Source organism: Tachyglossus aculeatus, chromosome 2 (assembly GCF_015852505.1).
Source record: "Tachyglossus aculeatus isolate mTacAcu1 chromosome 2, mTacAcu1.pri, whole genome shotgun sequence".
NCBI lineage: Eukaryota > Metazoa > Chordata > Mammalia > Monotremata > Tachyglossidae > Tachyglossus > Tachyglossus aculeatus.
This window is the reverse complement of record NC_052067.1, coordinates 149,600,997-149,620,640: the sequence shown is the minus strand read 5'-3', so window position 1 is coordinate 149,620,640 and position 19,644 is coordinate 149,600,997. Positions and strand designations below refer to the sequence as shown.

The window sequence follows — 19,644 nt, the reverse complement described above, 5'->3', positions numbered from 1 at the left end:
ACTTTGGAAGAACTTTATCTCTTTTCTCTCACGTCGCAGAAAACATAGATCTATTAAATCGTATTCTCCTAAACACTTAATGCAGAGCTCTGCACATAGTAAGCACTCAGTAAATACCATTGATTAGTTACAGGTATTTTCCTTGTGTGGAAAAATTGAACACCATCAATAATTCAGATTTTCTGAATTATTTTCTTTTCTTTGCTTTTATATGCCTACATCCGATAAATTTTCAGCGATACTTAATCTTGGGAAGAAGCAGAAGTCTGCCACACAATTGCTCAGTTCATTCATTCAATCATATTTATTGAGCGCTTACTGTGTACAGAGCACTGTACTAATCGCTCAGTTCTTTAACCTCAATGAAATGGACTTTTCTCCTCAGCCTCTCCATAGCTAACCCGAATACATTTTGAACCGTTGCCACCAAGAATAAGACAAACCCACAGGGGACTCTACTGACAATTTGGGTAACTGGCTATACTGAACCAATGCCATTTCTCATTGCCTCCTGCTTTTGGGCAAACTCCATTAAGTTGACTTAATTGGGGCCACAACAAAACTCCCATCTTCCTTCCCCAAGCCTATCTTCTTCCTAAGCTTTTTTTTACATGTAAAATAAATGGAGATATTTGTTAAACAGCTTCAACTATCATCTCTACGCTGATGACATACAAATCTACATCTCCGCCCCTGCTCTCTCTCCCTCCCTCCAGGTTCATATCTCCTTCTGCCTTCAGGACATCTCCATCTGGATGTCCGCACGCCATCTAAAACTCAATATGTCCAAGACTGAGCTCATCTTCCCTCCCAAACCCTGTCCTCTCCCTGATATTCCCATCACTGTAGACGGCACTACCATCCTTCCCGTCTCACAAGCCAGCAACCTTGGTGTCATCAACTCCTCTGTCTCATTCACCCCACACATCCCATCTGTCACCAAAACCTGCCGGTCTCACCTCCACAACATCTCCAAGATCCGTCCTTTCCTTTCCATCCAAACTGCTACCTAGCTGGTTCAATCTCTCATCCTATCCCAACCTGATTACTGCATCAGCCTCCTCTCTGATCTCCCATCCTCCTGTCTCTCCCTGCCTCAGTCTATACTTCACTCTGCTGCCCCGATTATCTCTGTACAGAAACGCTCTGGGCATGTCACTCCCCTCCTGAAAAATCTCCAGTGATTGCCTGTCAACCTACGAATCAAGCAAAAACTCCTCACTCTCAGCTTCAAGGCTCTCCATCACCTCGCCCACTCCTACTTCACCTCCCTTCTCTCCTTCTACATCGCAGCCCACACCCTCCCCTCCTCTGATGCTAACCTCCTCACTGTTCCTAGTTCTCACCTGTCCCGCCGTAGACCCCCGGCTGACGTCCTTCCCCTAGCCTGGAATCAATCAATCAATCAATCGTATTTATTGAGCGCTTACTGTGTGCAGAGCACTGTACTAAGCGCTTGGGAAGTACAAGTTGGCAACATATAGAGACGGTCCTTACCCAACAGTAGGCTCACAGTCTAGAAGGGGGAGACAGAGAACAAAACCAAACATATTAACAAAATAAAATAAATAGAATAGATATGTACAAGTAAAATAAATAGAGTAATAAATATGTACAATCATATATACATATATACAGGTGCTGTGGGGAAGGGAAGGAGGCAAGATGGGGGGGATAGAAAGGGGGACGAGGGGGAGAGGAAGGAGGGGGCTCAGTTTGGGAAGGCCTCCTGGAGGAGGTGAGCTCTCAGTAGGGCCTTGAAGGGAGGAAGAGAGCTAGCTTGGGTGCCCTTCCTCCACACATCCGCCAAGCTAGCTCTCTTCCTCCCTTCAAAGTCCTACTGAGAGCTCACCTCCTGCAGGAGGCCTTCCCAGACTGAGCCCCCTTTTTCCTTTCCTCCTTCCCATCCCCCGGCCCTACCTCCTTCCCCTCCCCACAGCACTTGTATATATTTGTACAGATTTTTTACTCTATTCATTTTACTTGTACATATTTACTATTCTTTTTATTTTGTTAATGATGTGCATATAGCTATAATTCTATTTGTTCTGACGATTTCGACACCTGTCTATGTGTTTTGTTTTGTTGCCTGTCTCCCTATTCTAGACTGTGAGCCTGTTGCTTGGTAGGGATCATCTCTATATGTTGCCAACTTGTACTTCCCAAGCGCTTAGTACAGTGCTCTGCACACAGTAAGCACTCAATAAATACGATTGAATGAATGAATTAAACATTTTATCAAATGCATGATTCCCGATCAGCATGAGACGCAAGTAATTAACTAATATGAGCCTTTCAAGAATAATAATCTTCATGCTGCTTTAGATAATGAAAACTGGTTCATATGGGCAATTGGGATTTTCATATGAAAAAGAAAATGTTAGACTCTTGGTCCATGTGTGGGTTGAGATGTAGCTGACCCACGTGGAGAGCAGAACATCAGAAACATGAGAAAAGAAGGAAACAAGTCTATGATCAATATCATTCTTGGTAGGACGGAATCAGGCTTGGCTCTTCCAGGAAAAAAAAAATGGGCCTAAGTACACCCTGTGTATGATGGCCCATTAGTTCCATTCCCAGAGGTAGAAGCCAAATTACTTAGCTCTCCATCTCCGAGAATAGTGCTGCCTGCCTAGTAGTGATGCCAGCTGAATTCCTTGCCTTGATGCTGAACCAAGGACTACCTTCAGGAGTTCAACTGAGGCACAATGAATCCTGCATTCATTTTAGATGCCAACTGGCCTTGTTCCTTGGACATCTCACCTGTCTCATCACCGGCCCCTAGCCCACATCCTGCTTCTGGCCTGGAATGCCCTCCCTCCTCAAATCCACCAGACAATTACTCACCCTCCTTCAAAGCCTTATTAAAGGCACATCTCTTTCATTCAATCGTATTTATTGAGCACTTACTGTGTGCAGAGCACTGTACTATGTGCTTTGAAGTACAAGTCGGCAACTCTACATATTTGTTTTGTTGTCTGTCTCCCCCTTCTAGAATGTGAGCCCATTGTTGGGTAGGGACCGCCTCCATATGTTGCCAACTTGTACTTCCCAAGCACTTAGTACAGTGCTCTGCACACAGTAAGAGCTCAATAAATACGATTGAATGAATGAATGAACATATAGAGACGGTCACTAGAGGCCTTCCCAGACTGAGCCCCATTTTTCCACATCTCCCACTCCCTCTGCATCACCCTAACTCTCTCCCTTTGCTCTTCCCCCCTCCCTGCCCCACAGCACTTATGGCAATCTTATTTATTTATATTAATTTCTGTTTACTTGTACTGATGTCTGTCTCCCCGCCACCCTCCACACTGTGAGCTTGTTGTGGGCAGGAATTGTCTCTCTTTATTACCATATTGTACTTTCCCAAGCACTAAGAACAGGCTCTGCACACAGTAAGCTCTCAATAAATACGACAATGAATAAATGAATGAAGCCACTGTAGATGTTAATGAGGAGAGTGATATGTTCTTATCAACATTAAACAATGATTTGAACAGCTGTAACTAAAAGACACTCAAAAGGTGACAAGAAAAGGGGACAAAAAGGGACCAGAACCCTGGGCAAGTGATCCCCATGCTACAGACAGAATTCCCAAAGAAGGATCACGAAGTACAAAAAAACCCCAACCCCAAGGTCATTCCAATCAAGAAATCACAGAATTGGTGAGTCTTCTCTTTCTTAACATGTAAGTACTTTGCTCAATCATGGCACCAATAATTTCCCACTTAGTTTTGCTACAATCAATCAATCAATCATATTTATTGAGCGCTTACTGTGTGCAGAGCACTGTACTAAGCGCTTGGGAAGTACAAGTTGGCAACATATAGAGACAGTCCCTACCCAACAGTGGGCTCACAGTCTAAAAGGGGGAGACAGAGAGCAAAACCAAACATACTAACAAAATAAAATAAATAGAATAGATATGTACAAGTAAAATAAATAGAGTAATAAATATGTACAAACATATATACATATATACAGGTGCTGTGGGGAAGGGAAGGAGGTAAGATGGGGGGATGGAGAGGGGGATGAGGGGGAGAGGAAGGAAGGGGCTCAGTCTGGGAAGGCCTCCTGGAGGAGGTGAGCTCTCAGTAGGGCCTTGAAGGGAGGAAGAGATCTAGCTTGGCGGATTGGCAGAGGGAGGGCATTCCAGGCCAGGGGGATGACGTGGGCCAGGGGTCGATGGCGGGACAGGCGAGAACGAGGTATGGTGAGGAGATTAGCAGCAGAGGAGCGGAGGGTGCGGGGTGGGCTGTAGAAGGAGAGAAGGGAGGTGAGGTAGGAGGGGGTGAGGTGATGGAGAGCCTTGAAGCCCAGGGTGAGGAGTTTCTGATTCATGATGTACATTATAACTCTCCTCTACAATTTTGAAATTTATAGCATCTCTCCATCTCTACCTTCTCTTCCATTTGCGCAGCATTAATTCATTCATTCATTCAATCGTATTTATTGAGCGCTTACTATGTGCAGAGCACTGTACTAAGTGCTTGGGAAGTACAAGTTGGCAACATATAGAGATGGTCCCTACACAACAGTGGGCTCACAGTCTAGAAGGGGGAGACAGAGAACAAAACAACACGACCCCATCCATCTTTCGGAGCGCCTCACACCCCACCTCGCCGCCCTCTCCTCTCTACCCAGTCTTGATGATCAGATTATTGCTCTCAACTCTACCCTTTCTACTCAGCTAGACTCCCTCGCTCTCCTTTCCCTTCGACGCTCTCGTACCACTAACCCACAGCCCTGGATCACTGCCACTGTCTGCCTCCTTCGCTCTTATGCTTGAGCTGCCGAACGCTGCTGGCGAAAGTCTAAACACCATGCCAACCTCTTTAACTACAAGTTTATCCTTTCCTGCCTTAACTCAGCCCTCTCCTCTGCCAGACAAAACTATTTCTCCTCCCTTATTGACACCCATGCACATCGCCCCCGCCAGCTCTTCCGTACATTCAACTCCCTTCTCAGGCCCCCAGTTCCTCCCCCTCCTCCTTCCCTCACCCCCAACGAATTGGCCTCCTACTTCATTGGCAAAATTAAATCCATCAGGTCCGACCTCCCCAAAGTCACTTCTCCCCCTTCTCCAACCCCCCGGCTCTCAACACTCTCTGCTACTCTCCCATCCTTCCCAGCAGTATCCTCAGAGGAGCTCTCATCCCTCTTCTCAAGTGGCTACAATGGCCACCTATGCTTCTGACTAGATTCCCTCTCATCTCATGAAATCTCTTGCTCCATCCCTTCTCCCCTCCTTAACTTCCATCTTCAACCGCTCACTCTCCACTGGTTCCTTCCCCTCTGCCTTCAAACATGCCCATGTCTCTCCCATCCTAAAAAAACCCTCTCTTGACCTCACCTCACCTTCTAGTTATTGCCCCATATCCCTCCTACCATTCCTTTCCAAACTCCTTGAACGAGTTGTCTACACGCGCTGCCTCGAATTCCTCAACAACAACACTCTCCTCGACCCCCTCCAGTCTGGCTTCCATCCCCTACATTGATAGAAACTGCCCTCTCAAAGGTCACCAATGACCTCCTGCTTGCAAAATCCAACGGCTCATACTCTATACTTCTCCTCCTCGACCTCTCAGCTGCCTTCGACACTGTGGACCACCCCCTTCTCCTCAGCACGCTATCTGACCTTGGCTTCACAGACTCCGTCCTCTCCTGGTTCTCCTCTTACCTCTCCGGTCGTTCATTCTCAGTCTCTTTTGCAGGCTCCTCCTCCCCCTCCCATCCCCTTACTGTGGGGGTTCCCCAAGGTTCAGTGCTTTGTCCTCTTCTGTTCTCAATCTACATGCACTCCCTTGGTGACCTCATTCGCTCCCACGGCTTCAACTATCATCTCTATGCTGATGACACCCAGATCTACATCTCTGCCCCTGCTCTCTCCCCCTCTCTCCAGGCTCGCATCTCCTCCTGCCTTCAGGACATCTCCATCTGGATGTCTGCCTGGCACCTAAAACTCAACATGTCCAAGACTGAACTCCTTGTCTTCCCTCCCAAACCCTGCCCTCTCCCTGACTTTCCCATCTCTGTTGACGGCACTACCATCCTTCCCGTCTCACAAGCCCGCAACCTTGATGTCATCCTCGACTCCGCTCTCTCGTTCACCCCTCACATACAAGCCGTCACCAAAACCTGCCGGTCTCAGCTCCGCAACATTGCCAAGATCCGCCCTTTCCTCTCCATCCAAACCGCTACCCTGCTCGTTCAAGCTCTCATCCTATCCCGTCTGGAGTACTGCATCAGCCTTCTCTCTGATCTCCCATCATCGTGTCTCTCCCCACTTCAATCCATACTTCATGCTGCTGCCCGGATTGTCTTTGTCCAGAAACGCTCTGGGCATGTTACTCCCCTCCTCAAAAATCTCCAGTGGCTACCAATCTGCGCATCAGGCAGAAACTCCTCACCCTGGGCTTCAAGGCTCTCCATCACCTCGCCTCCTCCTACCTCACCTCCCTTCTCTCCTTATACAGCCCACCCTACACCCTCTGCTCCTCTGCCGCTAATCTCCTCACCGTACCTCGTTCTCGCCTTCTCGCCTGTCCCGCCATCGACCCCCGGCTCACGTCATCCCCCGGGCCTGGAATGCCCTCCCTCTGCCCATCTGCCAAGCTAGCTTTCTTCCTCCCTTCAAGGCCCTACTGAGAGCTCACCTGCTTCAGGAGGCCTTCCCAGACTGAGCCCCTTCCTTCCTCTCCCCCTTGTCCCCCTCTCCATCCCCCCATCTTACCTCCTTCCCTTCCCCACTGCACCTGTATATATGTATATATGTTTGTACATATTTGTTACTCTATTTATTTATTTATTTATTTTACTTGTACATATCTATTCTATTTATTTTGTTAGTATGTTTGGTTTTGTTCTCTGTCTCCCCCTTTTAGACTGTGAGCCCACTGCTGGGTAAGGACTGTCTCCATATGTTGCCAACTTGTACTTCCCAAGCACTTAGTACAGTGCTCGGCACACATTAAGCGCTCAATAAATACGATTGATGATGATGATGAAAAACATATTAACAAAATAAAATAAATAGAATAAATATGTACAAATAAAATAAGTAGAGTAATAAATACATACATAATATATACATATATACAGGTGCTGTGGGGAGGGGAAGGAGGTAAGGCAGAGGGGCTGGGGAGGGGGAGGAGGGGGAAAGCATCCATTGTTACCATGTGAAGTTCCCCTCTTTTAATGCCAAATACTAGAGGAGATCTCCCCCTTCTCCCCCTCCCCATCCCCGTTCTCCCCCTCCCCATCCCCCCAACCTTACCTCCTTCCCCTCCGCACAGCACCTGTATATGTATGTTTGTACGCATTTATTACTCTATTTATTTATTTTATTTGTACATATTTATTCTATTTATTTTATTTTGTTAATATGTTTTGTTTTGTTGTCTGTCTCCCCCTTCTAGACTGTGAGCCCGCTGTTGGGTAGGGACCGTCTCTATATGTTGCCAACTTGTACTGCCCAAGCGCTTAGTACAGTGCTCTGCACACAGTAAGCGCTCAATAAACACGATTGAATGAATGCATTATTATTACGGTATTTGTTAAGTGCTTACTATGTGCCAAGCACTGTTCTAAACGCCGGGGATGAAAGGAAAGGGATCATGCAGTGTGGCTCAGTGAAAAGAGCCCGGGCTTTGGAGTCAGAGGTCATGGGTTCAAATACCGGCTCCGCCACTTATCAGCTGTCTGACTTTGGGCAAGTCACTTCACTACTCTAGGCCTCAGTTCCCTCATCTGTAAAATGGGGATTAAGACTGTGAGCCCCCTGTGGGACCACCTCATCACCTTGTAACCTCCCCAGTGCTTAGAACAGTGCTTTGCATATAGTAAGCGCTTAATAAATGCTATCATTATTATCATTAGATAAGTAATTTGAAAATTGCAGCAGAACTGTTCAGACAAAAAAAAATTGTTTTCAAAAGTTCCACTAAATTAATGGCATGCATTGAGCACTTACTGTGTGCAAGGCACTTTAGTAAACACTTGGTAGAGTACAATGCAATAGAAGTAGTAGACAAGTCCCCTGCCTACAGGGAGCTTAGAGTTCAGAGCAGGAGATGGACAGTAAAATGAATGACTGTGTTAGATATGAACAAAAGTGCTGTGGGGCTGATGGTGGGATGAATAATAAGTGTTTAAAGGGGACAGATCCAAATGCATAGGCTACACAGTAGGGAGATAGAGTAGGCAAAAAGAGGTTTATGCTAATAATTTCAAAATGTTGTATTTAATGAAAAAATGCTCCAGAAAAAAAAGACAAAAAAATATGAACAGAGTATTAAATGTATTTGAATCAATTCACTTAAGCTTCTGAAAATCTTTTAAATTGTTTTTCAAATCTTTGCAATTTAAAGTTGTGAATCAATCTGTAACCATGTTTAGAATATCTTTTATCTGAATAAAACACTACTTTGGAAAAGCATAAACTACATTTGTGTTTTTAAAGCACTTGCTAATAATCCATTTTGTTGCTAGGTAACAGTGTATTTCTGGAACAAATATTTTTATTTCTCCAATTATAAAGTAAGACAATGGCTTGCATTGCCAGCCAGTACATATTATACTGAATATAATAATGACACTCGAAAACAATACCCTCCAAGCATGACCTCTGGTGAACAATAAATGTAATTTATGTAAACGCATCAAAATAGGATATGGAATGTTCTTTCATTTCCTACACTGTTCATCTTTTCTTCAAAGCCTTACTAAAGTCACACTTCCTCCAAAAGACCTTCTCTGACAAACACCTCACTTTTCCAACTATTGCCTTTCCTTCTACACTACCTATGCACTTGGGTTTATATCCTTTAAGCATTTTAATTCTGTCCCCACTCCTCCCCACAGCATTTATGTCTATACCCTTTATTATTTTAATGTCTGTTTGCCCTACTAAATTGTAAGGTCTCTGAGGGCAGGGATCATATCTACAAACTCTATTGTATTGTACTCTCCCAAATGCTCAGTACAGTGTTCTGCCCACAGCAAGCACTCAGTAACATCTATGAACTGGTTGATTTTCATGTTCAACAGAGAAACTCCCAAAATCCATGGCTCACATTTGGAATTGAATAGCTGAACCTTTTAGCTTTCAAATATTTCTGAATTTTGCTTCTGATTAAAATAAGCCCAAATATAACAGTAAGAACTGTTGCCTGAAAGAAAGAAGGTTGGAAGTCTGTATGGTATTACTAAAAATGGCACCATTTTGAGATTTTTTACAAGGGTGATAGAATTTCTAAAGCCACTTTGGTAGGGTCAAACATTATATAACTCCTGTCAATGTACCTAAACTTTGAAAAATTGAGTTATTAGCCTTACAACTTAAGTTTATTTGCTTTTCCTCAACTGGTTCTCAAAATTGGTCATTAAAAGATGCACGTAAATGGTGTAGGTATAACCTTTCCTTTTCGGTTTCAAGGTCCTTATACTCACCTCCATTGCCCCTAACAGCATGACAATTTATAGGATAAAAAAATAATTCCCAAATTTGGATCTCTGAAATCAACTGTAAAAATCAGTCATAAAATTCCAAGCACTTGGGGAGGTGCAATTAATCAGTGGTACCTATTGAGGACTTACTGAGTGCAGAGCACTGTACTAAGCCCTTGGAAAAATATATTCCTTGTCATTCAATTGTTTTTATTGAGTGCTTTCTGTGTGCACAGCACTGTACTAAGCATTTGGGAGAATACAAAACAACAATAAACAGATACGCTCCCTGCGCACAACGAGTTTACAGTCTAGTAAGTAATTTATAAGCTAACAAGGTGAGAGCAGGTTTGGCTCACATCTAGATAACTATGAAAAACTTTTATTTTATAAGATTGTTTAGAAAAGTTTCAGGGACACACAGTAGTTATTTAGTATATAATAAAACAAACCAAAAAACATTCCATTAGATACAGAACAGAGGCAGTGTGGTCCAGTGGAAAGAGCACAGGACTGGGTGTCAGAAGACTGACCTACTTGGTGACACTCTGCAATCAATCAAATGATAGTGTTTATTGAGCACTTACTGTACTCAACGCTGTACTAGGCATTTGGGAGAGTGCAAATACAACAGAGGTAGTAGACAACTCCCTGCCCACAAGGAACTTATGGTCTAAAGGAGGAGGCAGATAGTGAAATAAATTTCAGATATGTACTCAAGTCACAACTCTGATGGGTCTCAGTTTCCTCATCTGGAAAATGAAAATAAAATAGATCATGATGTCTATGTGGGTCAAGAACCATGTCCAATTTCATAGCCTTGTAATGTGGGTTCCAATCCTGGCTCCACACTTGTCTGCTGTGTGACCTTGGGCAAGTCATTTAACTTCTCTAGGCCTCAGTTACCTCATTTGCAAAATGGAGATTAAGACTATGAGCCCTACGAGGGACAACCTGATTACCTTATATCAATCCCAACAGTTAGAACAGCTCTTGGCACATAGTAAGCACTTAGCAAATACCATAATAACTACCCCACCAACTAAGCATATAGAAAAAGCTTAATAAATCCCATAATTCTCATCATTTACCTGGGATGGCTTGTTTCCTCACCCCAAGTGACATTTATTCTATTTTGCAATGTTTTCCAAAACATTTGAAATGGTTGACATAGTAACATCTTATTTTTCACATCTTGTATTGAATGATTTGGAGAAAAGGACAACCAAATTAAGTATGATTTCAGGAGAATGCTTTTTAACCTTCTCAACCTATTTTCAGGCAAAGGACTTGTAGTACTTACAAAAATGTTCTTCATCAACTAATCCATTAAGTGGATACAATGTTGTTGTTTTTCCTTAAAAATACAAACATCCATTCAGTGAGACCTAAATCAGCAAAGGAGGACAAGAAGGTCTTTTATAATTCAAGCCAAGATATGTAAGAAGACAGCTTCTCCAGGATCTTACCCAGGCAGAACTTTCTGAAATTATTCTTTTTTCTCTGTTTTACCCTGAATTTCTGAGTTGAATAATTGTCAAATGCTTAAACAGATGCCTCTGAGTGAGCAAATCAGGAATCTATTCTTATTATGTAGATTTTCTTGATTCTCTCCACATCCTCCCCACCTCCACCCACCCCAACCTCTCTGCTATGGGGAAATTCTGTGGTTATTAATAATAATAATAATGTTGGTATTTGTTAAGCACTTACTATGTGCCAAGCACTGTTCTAAGCACTGGGGTAGATACAGGGTAAACAGGTTGTCCCACGTGGGACTCACAGTTTTAATCCCTATTTTACAGATGAGGGAACTGAGGCACAGAGAAGTTAAATGACTTGCCCAAAGTCACACAGCAGATAAGTGGCAGAGCTGGGTTTAGAACCCACGACCTCTAACTCCCAAGCCCAGGCTCTTTCCACGGAGCCACACTGCTTCTCTGGCTGGGATTTCCAGCAGAAGCTTCAATCCATGTGACCTTGTAAAAGCAGCCTTATCTCTAGACTACAAGAAGATTAAAGGAAATATACCTCCAGAATCTCACCAGCACTGTCAGAAAAATTCCTCCTCAACAAAATTCCCTCATGCAAAAACTTAGAGGACATCAAGAGATTCCTCACTAAATCACTCAAAAGAACATTAGCATTTTTTTAGCAATTCTGAATGATGCTGAAGTGTAGAGAAAAGCTGACCTATTTCTTGGTTTGAATTCTGGCTGATAATCTTTCGAGACTGTGATATCTAGGAAGAATACTTAATGAAAGGAAAGAACACAAAAGGAAAGAAGTGCATTTTAAATTATTGCTAGAAAAATCTGAGCAAATTTAAGAGAACCAGCTAACTTTCACATGAAACAAAAGCCTTAATAGAAAAACATATAGTGGCCCTTATTGTCCTCGTTGTTTTCTTTACTTTTCTATATCATCTTGCCGTTTTTATCATTTCAGTCTACTCTTGGGTGTCCTTTACCAACTCCCATCACTCCATTTTCAGACTGTGAGCCTTGTCTGAAGGATCATCTATGTACTCTTCCCCAAAACTTAGTACAGTGCTCTGCCTAAAGCAAGCACAGAATCAATACTATCGATTGATTTTCATTGTTCCAAGTGAAATTTCCATAGCTTCAAGATATTGTCTGAGTCCATTAGAATCCCACCCCACCTGACTTCCAGTATGGGGTAAAAGAGATAAAATTCAGTCATTCATTCAATCATATTTACTAAGCATTTACTGTGTGCAGAGCACTCTACCAGCTCTTGGGAAAGTGCAATATAATAATAATAATTATGATGATGGCATTTGTTAAGCATTAACTATGTGCAAAGCACTGTTCTGAGCGCTGGGGAGGATACAAGGTGATCAGTTTATCCCATGTGGGGCTCACAGTCTTAATCCCCATTTTACAAATGAGCTAACAGGCACAGAGAAGCTAAGTGACTTGCCCAAGGTCACACAGCTGACAATTGGAGGAGCTGGGATTTGAACCCATGACCTCTGACTCCCAAGCCCATTTTCATTCCACTGAGCTACACCGCTTGTCCAATATAGAATATCGGAGATATTGGAGATATATGGCAATATAGAAATAAAGAGTGATAATCCCTACCCCCAGTGAGCTCACAGTCTAGAGAGGGGAGATATACATCAATAAAACGGACATGAAAATAAATAAAGTTACGGGTGGGGCCGGGAGAGGGGGGAAGAGCAAAGAGAGCAAGTCAGGGTGATGCAAAAGGGAGTGGGAGATGAGGAAAAGTGGGGCTTAGTGCCTTCAGTAAGGCTCTGAAGGAAGGGAGAGTAATTGTCAGGCAGACTTGAGGAGGGAGGGCATTCCAGGCCAGAGGCAGGACGTGAGCCAGGGGTCAGAGGCGAGACAGGAGAGATGGAGGCACAGTGAGAAAGGTAGCACTAGAGGAGTGAAGTGTGCGGGCTGTGCTGTAGAAGGAGAGAAGTGAGGTGAGGTAGGACAGAGCAAGGTGATGGAATGCTTTAAAGCCAATTGTGAGGAGGGTTTTTTTTATGCGGAGGTGGACAAGCAACCACTAGAGTTTTTTAGGAGGGGTGTGACATCCTGAACGTTTCTGTAGAAAGATGATCCAGGCAGCTGAATAAAGTATGGACTGGAGTGGGAAGAGGCAGGAGGTTGGGAGGTCAGCAAAGAGGCTGATGCAGTAATCTAGGAGGGATAGGATGAGTGATTGTATTAACGTTGGTAGCAATTTGGTGGAGGGGAAAGGGTGTACTTTAGCAATGTTGTGAAGGTGGGACCGACAGGATTTGGTATTGGATTAAATATGTGGGTTGAATGAGAGACAGGAGTTGAGGATAATGCCAAGGTTATGGGCTTGTGAGACGGGAAGGACAGTTGTGCCATCTACAGTGATAGGAAAGTCCGGTAGAGGACAGGGTTTGGGTGGGAAGATAAGGAGCTCTGTTTAGGACATGTTAAGTTTGAGGTGATGGGAGGACATCCAAGGCATGAGGAGAGCTGAGCCTGAAGAGAGGGAGAGAGATCAGAGGAGGAGATGTAAAAAGTCTGCCTCAGTGTCCTGACTGTATGTCTGTCTCAGCGAAACGTTAAGGACTTTAGACTAGAAGCTCTATGTGGGCAGGAAATGGGTCTATCAACTTTGTTATACTGTATTCTCCCAAACGCTTAGCACAATGCTCTGAACACAGTAAGTGCTCAATAAATACCACCACTTGATTGACGCCATTGCTTTCATCCCACAACTGCAATAAGAGCTATGCCTAATTTGGTGAGGGTAGAATTCGGAGGAGGCCCCTTTCCTCATATCTGTTTCTTAAATCCTATATGGGATAATATCAAGCTTCTATGCTAAATAAGCCCAAATGTTCAAAGTTTCTTTGGACTGCATAACAGAGGGAACACCAAGAAGTGCTTTTGATTCACATAAATATAAGACCTGCATTTTTCCAGTTTTAATGAGAATAGGCCATATTTTTCAATGACACTCAAATATCGTACTAAACTGCAGTGGGGGTGCATGCAGATTAAGTAGATATAAGCATACTGGAGAAGAAGAAATCATGAAATAGAATGCATTGAGTTAATTCACTGCAGACTTGCTTCCGAATCACCTAATTCAATTAAATTTTAAGTTATTTTTTCACTCAGATAAAAGAAGAAATCTACTTAAATCTCCGTAAGAAATTTTGGTGTTTTTCAACTGGCAAATCCATGATTAATGCTGCCTTGTGGATTTAAAGCCCAATGTAAGAAAAGAAATATTCTTTAGATATGCCACTAAACTCTCATTGGATATTTATATTCTCTTTCCTTCAAACCACTTCAATCCTTTTCTATTCTGAGCCACTTATTAACTGCACTTGAGATAGAAGAAATAAAGCATGCAGAAACTGTCATTAATAAGTTAATGGAAATCTAATGCTATTATGTAGGGAGCAGAGAATGTCTTGGACAATAAAGCAAGAAAAGCAGCTTGTCCTTCTGGAAAGAACGCAGGCTTGGAAATTAGGGGACCTAGGTTTTAATCCCAGCTCTGCGATTTTCCTGCTATGTGACCTTGGGCAAGTCACTTAATTTATCTTTGCCCAGTTCCTCAGTTCCTCATCTGTAAAATGGAGATTCCAAACCTCTTAGGCTGGGATCCCCATGAAGGACAGTGACTACGTCCAACCTGTTTATCTTCTATCACCCTAGTGCTTAGTACATAGTAAGCACTTAACTATATTAAGGTATTGAGTACCATTATTTGAGCTTCTTCTAAACTGTGAACCCATTGTTAGATAGGGACCATTTCTGTTGCCAACTTGTACTTCCCAAGCGCATAGTACAGTGCTCTACACACAGTAAGTGATCATTAAATATGACTGAATGAATTATTTTCATCCTAGATGATCACCTAAAGTCCTGCCCATGTGATAGTCCACACCAAGTTCACCATCCACTCTGTGGAAACTTGTCAAGCTCCGTTTAGCTTCAGAGACAACTACCATGACCAGATCAATCAATCATCATCAATGGTATTTTGGGGGCACTTAACACAGTAAGTGAACTGTACTAAGCACTTGGGGTGATGATGATGATGATCATGGTACTTGTTAAGTGCTTACTATGTCCAAAGCACTGTTCTAAGCACTGGGACAGGTACAAGGTTATCAGGGGGGCTCACATTCTTAATCCCCATTTTCCAGATGAGGTAACTGAGGCACAGAGAAGTTAAGTGACTTGTCCAGGGTCACACAACTGACAAGTGGTAGAGTTGGGATTAGAACCCACAACCTCTAACTCCCAAGCCCATGCTTTTCCCACAAAGCCACAAACAGAGTTGGTAGACATGTGATCCACCCACGATGGGCAGTCTATTTTTAAAGTGTTTACTGTGCACACAGCTCTGTATTCAATATTTGAGAGTGTAAAATAAAGTTGGAAGCCATAATCCCTGCCCTCAGGGACCTTACAAGCCCCTGAGGGGCATATTATCTAGATTCTGACTCCTCCCTGCTCTTCCCTTTTACTTCAGCCCCAAATCACTCATATTAGCTCTGCTTTTCCTAGGGCCTAGGAGCACCCATATTGGTATGTTCTCTCAATCTCTCATCCCTATTGTCCTGGGGAAAAAAAAACTTAACAAGAAATATCAATTGCCCTTCAAATGCAGTTTTTGTATTATGCTTTATTAGGTTTCCATACTTAGAAAAGTCATGCGCTAGTTTGGGGATTGATTAAATACTTGCTATGGGCCAAGCCCTGGGGTAGATTCCAAGAGAAACAGATTCATTCATTCATTCAATCATATTTATTGAGCACTTACTGTGTGCAGAACACTGTACTAAGCACTTGGGAAGTACAAGATGGCAACATATATAGACGGCTCCTACTCAACAACGGGCTCACAGTCTAGAAGGGGGAGACAGACAACAAAACAAAACATGTGGACAGGTGTCAAGTCATCAAAATAAATAGAAGTAAAGCTAGATGTATATCATTAACAAAATAAGTAGAATGGTAAATATGTACAAGTAAAATAGAGTAATAAATCTATATAAACATATATACAGGTGCAGTGGTGGCGGGGAGGAGGCAGGGCGGGGGGGATGGGGAGGAGGAGAGGAAAAAGGAGATCAAACTGACACTCTCCCAACCACTTAATACAGAGCTCTGTAAAAAGTGCTCAATAAATACAACTGAATGAACGGTGGAATACGGTTCACCGCCTAAATAGTAGGGAATCAGATAACTTACCCCCTTTCCACAGAGGAGCAAATGGGAACCCAGAGAGGCTAAGTGACTGGCCCAGGGTCAGACAGAGGGCCATAAGCATAGCTGGAATTAGGAGCCAGGTCTCCTGAATCCCAGTTTAATGCTTCTTCCCTTGAACCACACTTCCTGAAGTCAAGAGATCATTCTTGTAATCAAAGAGATTTCATTCTATTTAGGACAAAGGATATCTAAAACCCTTAGCTTCCCAAGGCTACCTATCATAAAAAAATTAAGTGTTGTAAACAGAGCAGAAGCAGAGTGGTCTAAAGTTAAGAGCACAGGCCTGGAAGTCATAAGGACCTAGGTTCCAATCCCACTCCACTACTCGTCTGCTGTGTGATTTTGGACAAGTCACTTTACTTCTCTGTGCCTCGGTTATCTCATCTGTAAAATAGAGATGAAGACTATGAGCCCCATGTGGGCCATAAACTGTGCCCAACCTGATTATCTTGTACCTACCTTAGTACAGAGCGTGGCATGTAGTAAGCACTTAAATACCACTGAAAAAAAATCTGTTACCTGGAATCTTACCAAGTAGAAAGCTCTTCCAATCAGCAACTCAGAGATTCCTCCTTTTGAGGAAAAGCTTGGTTAATTGATCCCTTTAGGGGCATTTGCTCTACAATATAATTAGCAAATGGTGTGCTCTTGTTTATTAATAATAATGATTGCGGTCTTTGTTAAGGACTTACTATGTGCCAAGCATTTGTGCTAAGCATTACAGTAGATACAGGATAATCAGATCTGACCCAGTTCTCATGTAGCTCAGAGTCTAAGGAGGGGAAAGAACAGGTTTTGAATCCCCACTTTCAGAGGAGAAACTGAGGCACAGAAGAGATAAGTGACATGCCCAAAGAGCCAATGAAATGATTAGAACCCAGATATTCCAGCTTCCAGGCCCATGCTCTTTCCACTAGGCCAGACTGCTTTTAGTGTCATGCTGATGTCTGTTTAGCTTGATCATATGCTTTTGGTGTTCTAGTGGGGTTTGCTCTTCAGAATGAATTTCCCAATATGAGTAGCAAACAATCTTCAGAGTTTAAGTCCAGCCTGTGTATGCTTAGTAAATCACTGCTTGCCAACGTTCCTGGGGATGCCTTGGTCAATTCCCCCTTCTAGACTGTGAGCCTGTTGTTGGTTAGGTACCGTCTCTATATGTTGCCAACTTGAACTTCCCAAGCGCTTCGTACAGTGCTCTGCATACAGTAAGTACTCAATAAATACTTCTGAATGAGTGAATTAATGAATATCCACTAGATGATTAAGTAAAGCTTCTGAGATACCGAGCGGAGTTCGTTTTTCTGTTAATGCAGATAGCAAACAGTTGTCCCTCCCACATCTTCATAGAGTTTTCAAGAAATCATGTGTGATTTTGAAAAGTCCCTGGCAAGCAAACCTGATTATTGGATAAATGGCATAATCACCACTTCCAATCTCCCCAGGATGCCAAGTTTTCAGTCTAGCTGATACTAAATTCATAGGCAAGTTTCAGTTGACTTCAAAAGCAGGTGAGAAGCAGTATGGCCTACTGGAAAGAGCACAGGCCTGGGAGTAAGAGAACCTGGATTCTAATTCTGGCTCTGCCAATTGCTTGCTGTGTGATTTTGAGCAAGTCACTTAATTTCTCTGGGCCTCAGTTACCTCATCTGTAATATAAGGATTAAATCCTCCTCCCTCCAACTTGGACTGTGAGCCCCATATGGGACAAAGACAGTTTCCAACCTTATAAAACTTGTACCTACCCTAGCACCTAAACAGTGTTTGACACAGAGTAAATCCTTAGCAAATATCATTAAAAAATAAAAAATTAAAAAATGATTATTACCAATTATTTTCCCCCTTCTGAAAAGGAATGTAAGGTCAGCAACAGAAGTCATAACCATCTGGTGGTTGTTCCAAAGTTCAGATATATGAGGTGACATTTTTTATTCCCTTGATGGCAAAGATCAGGAGATAACATTTTGGGTGATGCCAATTAGCATCCTTTTGGATTATTCCTGGAGACAAGTTTGTGTTAAATAGAAATGACTGAATTCACACAGAAGAGAAACTGAAGAGTCCATGGCATACTTCATTTTGTCGGTCAATTTTCAGTTTCCATGATTATTTCAGAAATCTTTTCTGGACAAAAATTGGCAGTCAAGCCATTAGTGGAAATATTACACCTCCAATCATCAAGTGTAAACTTATTAACATGCTTCTGTCTCTGCCAGTTGTCTACTGTGTGATCATGGGCAAGTCACATAGCCTCTGTGCTCCCCATTTTTTTCATTTGTAAAATGGGAATTAAATCCTACTCCCTCCCTCTTTTCTGTGAGCCCCATAAGGGACTAAGACTAAGTCCAACCTGATTATATTGTACTGTCCCAGTGCTTACTACAATGCTTGGCACACAGTAAATACTTAATAAGTATCATAATCATTATTACTATTATTGTTATTGTGCTATTAATCAATCAGTTGTATTTATTGAGCACTTACTGTGTGCAGAGCACTGTACTAAGTGCTTGGGAAGTACAAGTTGGCAACATATAGAGACAGTCCCTACCCAACAGTGGGCTCACAATCTAGAAGGGGGAGACAGAGAACAAAACCAAACTTATTAACAAAATAAAATAAATACAATAGCTATGTACAAGTAAAATAAATAAATAGAGTAATAAATACGTACAAACATATATACATATATACAGGTGCTGTGGGGAAGGGAAGGAGGTAAGACGGAGGGGATGGAGAGCGGGGTGAGGGGGAGAGGAAGGAGGGGGCTCAGTCTGGGAAGGCCTCCTGGAGGAGGTGAGCTCTCAGTAGGGCCTTGAAGGGAGGAAGAGAGCTAGCTTGGCAGATGGGCAGAGGGAGGGCATTCCAAGCCAGGGGGATGACGTGGGCCGGGGGTCGACGGCGGGACAGGCGAGAACGAGGCACGGTGAGGAGATTAGCGGCAGAGGAGCGGAGGGTGGGGGCTGGGCTGTAGAAGGAGAGAAGGGAGGTGAGTGAGGTAGGAGGGGGCGAGGTGATGGAGAGCCTTGAAGCCCAGGGTGAGGAGTTTCTGCCTGATGCGCAGATTGATTGGTAGCCACTGGAGATTTTTGAGGAGGGGAGTAACATGCCCAGAGCGTTTCTGGACAAAGACAATCCGGGCAGCAGCATGAAGTATGGATTGAAGTGGGGAGAGACACGAGGATGGGAGGTCATAGAGAAGGCTGATGCAGTAGTCCAGACGGGATAGGATGAGAGCTTGAACGAGCAGGGTAGTGGTTTGGATGGAGAGGCAAGGGCGGATCTTGGCAATGTTGCAGAGCTGAGACCAGCAGGTTTTGGTGAAGGCTTGGATGTGAGGGGTGAATGAGAGAGTGGAGTCGAGGATGACACCAAGGTTGCGGGCAAGTAAACCACTGCCCCATTCTATTGTCCTATTCTCCAATACCTGTTCTAATATAGTTTTCAG

The 19,644-nt window shown here is 43.2% G+C and overlaps 1 protein-coding gene across 4 annotated transcripts in view; it reads right to left on the bottom strand.

Annotated features, from left to right (window-relative positions):
- Nucleotides 1-19,644, bottom strand: part of CNTN1 (contactin 1) — a 520,093-nt gene that overhangs the window by 443,540 nt on the left and 56,909 nt on the right. Inside the window, exon 1 of one of the 4 annotated variants that reach the window (XM_038769922.1) lies at nucleotides 10,754-10,805. The exons of the other annotated variants lie outside the window; for them this stretch is intronic. The gene's annotated coding sequence lies outside the window, so the exon portion shown is untranslated. Of the gene's footprint in view, nucleotides 1-10,753; nucleotides 10,806-19,644 lie in introns of those variants that run through there. 4 annotated transcript variants of the gene reach the window in all.